The 3360-nt window shown below is 41.0% G+C and overlaps 1 long non-coding RNA gene across 1 annotated transcript; it reads right to left on the reverse strand.

Moving 5' to 3' along the window:
- Positions 1–1107: 1107 nt before the first annotated feature.
- LOC121051573 lies at positions 1108–2109 on the reverse strand. The gene is made up of 3 exons (XR_005806120.1): positions 2082–2109; positions 1780–1912; positions 1108–1164 (listed from the first exon to the last, which is right to left on the reverse strand). It is a non-coding gene; the product is annotated as an uncharacterized LOC121051573 (long non-coding RNA).
- Positions 2110–3360: the final 1251 nt, after the last annotated feature.

The following is a 3360-nucleotide window of genomic DNA, read 5'->3' on the forward strand; positions in this document are numbered from 1 at the left end:
TAGGAATTTACTTGAACACTCCCCCTTGTGTCGCCCAAACGCGATGCTTCTCTCGTTGCCTCGCTAAAAACCTTGCTGACTAACAAAAACCCAGTGGGACAAAATGACAGGACCCGACCCAGGAATTACCCCAATTACCTGGATACGATCCTGCGGGGCCCACGTTAAGCGAAATCCTACCGAAAATTCGGCAGAACCTCCCCTAAATATGGGCTACCCAAAAATTTCACAAACCTGGATATGAATACAACATTAACTTCTACCCAACCTACAATATCAAATTTACAATCCAAGCATATATATTACATCCGGAAAGTTCAAATCCCAACATAACCTCCGTAAGCAATAACATCCATCAAATTCAAATGAAAAGGTTTATTAGAGCGACACTAAAACTAAGCCGATATCATACAAGGTAGGTTAAGTAATAACCTACGGACAAAAACGGAAGCGCTGAATTCCAAAGTCCTTGAGCCTGGACGCAATCTCGGCTAATCTGAAATTTGGGCATTTGAAAATGAAGGGCCCAGGGGAAAACATATAAAATCCATTAGAGTGAGTGGACAAAACCGAAACGAGAATCAAAACAATTTATGGTATGCTTTCCCATTTCTCGTTTTAACAAAACCATCATGCAGCTAAACCGTATGAAGTTCCAACTCAATCCTTTTCCAAGAAACTCATTTGATGACTAGGAAGGACTGCTTCCTAGGCATCTCATGCCATCGGGGAGGGTCTGCCACCCGATGACGCATCGGAAGGGACTGCCAACCGGAGTAGGAGGCGGTGATTTGTTGGGACTGCCAACTAGTCACAAGTAGTAGACGGGACTGCTGACTAACTACTTCAAGTCATCTGGAAGGGACTGCCAACCAGATAACGCGTCGGATGGGACTGCCAACCGAGCTGTAGTCTGGACGGGACTGCCGACCATACTATTACCTAGAAGGGACTGCCAACTAGGTAAGGTACGCATGCGCCAAAACTGGCCTCCTTGTCAACTGTTTCATTTTTAATCCTTTTCTTTCCATAAAATCACATTTCAAAACTTAATACCATGCCGCATGAATTATTTAAATAAAAATAAAGGTCCGCTCACTAGTGAGTCCCGCAGCTAACCCTGCTGCCTGCCTGTGTCCTCCTCGCTCGAGGGCTCAGTACGTCCTGTCACAATAGAATAGGATATAATTAACCATATAATGAAATACTCTCAAAAACAACCCATTCCCCTCGGAATAAGCATCCGTTAATCACAAATTGTTATAAAACCCCCACACTTCAATTCGGAATTAAATTCTATAATTCCTAACAATCTCAATGTCCTCTAACTCATACTACTCAACCGATTTTTAATTCGATTTCTCAATCGTTCAAAGACTTCACTCAATCTAAATCTTCACAAGGGCCGTTCGATAACTTAATCAATTTAATCTCACTTCCTTCATCACAAATTACCACCAATTTATAATATAAATCCTTTCCAAAAATTCCCACATTCATTCTTAATTTTTTCTCCTTTTCAAGTTCACAATTTCAACTCCAACAATCTCAAATTCTCTCTACTTCCTAACAAAAAATTCATAATAGCCCTTTACCAAGAGTTTTCACCCAACACTACAAACATGACAAATCCAACAACCAAGTTCAACAACAAAAATCCAACAAAAACTCAATATCCAACAATCTCAAGTTTAACACAAAACTCAAAGATTAAATTCAATTCTAATCAACCTATCTATTCCAAAATCAACTTCATAACCTACACAACTATCTCTATACCTGCAACAGCCACCAAAAACAAGCAGAAAAGTCGAAATTCAAACCCAAAAATATCAAGAACTCGGCATCACTATTCACGCTACTGTTCACGTCTCCAAACACCCTCAAATCTCCCTCCACCGGCCAACACAAGCTGCAATAGTTAGATATGATCATCAACAACAACCCAGCAACCCAAAACTTCAAAGAAATCCGGTGGAAATCGCCGGAAAAACCAAATCGGAGCCAAACCCCGATTTTTCCCCTTTTTGCAATTCTCTTCAAATCTCTAAAACCGAAGCTACCCAAGGTGAAATACTTACATGGCTAGAATGAGAAGGAAGAGAGGATCACGCCGTGCCCAACGATGAGTCCTGAGGTGGCCAGACGACTACGAATTCGCCAGAGGAAGTGCAACGGCGAAAAAAAAGAAAAGGGGGGGGGGAGACTCGGGTTCGTCCCGTGCTCTCTCTTTCTCTTTTTTTTTTTTTTTTGATTCTTTCCCTTTCTCTCTCTTCCATCTGTTTTTAACCCTTCCTTACTACAAATAGAAGCTCACAAACAAAAAGCCATGCCAAAAATAGAAATTTCTATTTTTGGTCATAACTTTTCCGATATAAATCCAATTTAAACAAACTACGTGTCCACGAACTCGATTTTTCATATTCTACGACAATCTCAAAGAAATTTCCCAATTTACCGGACTAAAGAAAAAGTCACTCCTCGGTCAACCACGGTAAAAAGTAACTAGTAGGTACGGGGCATTACACAAAAATAACCTTAGTCGAAGGGGAAAAAGAGCACAACACATCCTTCACGTTTCAAGACCATACATGTAGACACCTCCCCCTGATGTCTGCATCTTCCCCTGATGACTACGGTCATTGGAGTTCGGATAACTTTCGCAAACGATGCTACCAACACGTTTCTCGAAAGTGGAATTTAGGCAATGACTTAGTGAGCAAGTCTGCCATACTGTCCTCAGATTGAACCTAGTTCTCTTTGATCTTGAGGAGAGTTTATTGTTGCTGATTATCCTTGGTGTTGTCGCTTTTGATGTAGCCTTACTTCATTTGTTCAAAACCAGCAGCATTACCCTAAATGCTCATAGGCTTATCTGTGGTAGACTTCAAACCACAATTGTTCGAACATGCATAATTATGGATCCAATCCATAAACATTCACAAACCAATTCATGAAGAGCAATGATCTCTGCATTGTTCGAAGATATAGCGACTAGGGTCTGTTATGTAAACCTCCAAGATATCATAGTCTTTACCCATGGTGAACACTTAACCAGTTTGGGAATGACCTTTGTATGAGTCAAAGAGATACCCAATATCGGCAAAACCTTCCAAAACACATGTTGTTTTGGGATGGGGATAGTGGACACATGCCAGTGTTGGTGGCGATCCTGGTGTGTGATGGGTCGAATCCATCATCTCTCTATAGGGATAAAACAAGCCCATATCAATCGTACATCTCAAGTACTGAAAGACATTTTACACCAATCCAATGACATCGCGTTGGCGCGAAGCTATATCTAGCTAGCAAGTTCATGGCAAATGAGATGTTCGGTCTTGTGCATTCAAATGAGTACAA

This window comes from Rosa chinensis, chromosome 2, assembly GCF_002994745.2.
Source record: "Rosa chinensis cultivar Old Blush chromosome 2, RchiOBHm-V2, whole genome shotgun sequence".
Classification (NCBI taxonomy): domain Eukaryota; kingdom Viridiplantae; phylum Streptophyta; class Magnoliopsida; order Rosales; family Rosaceae; genus Rosa; species Rosa chinensis.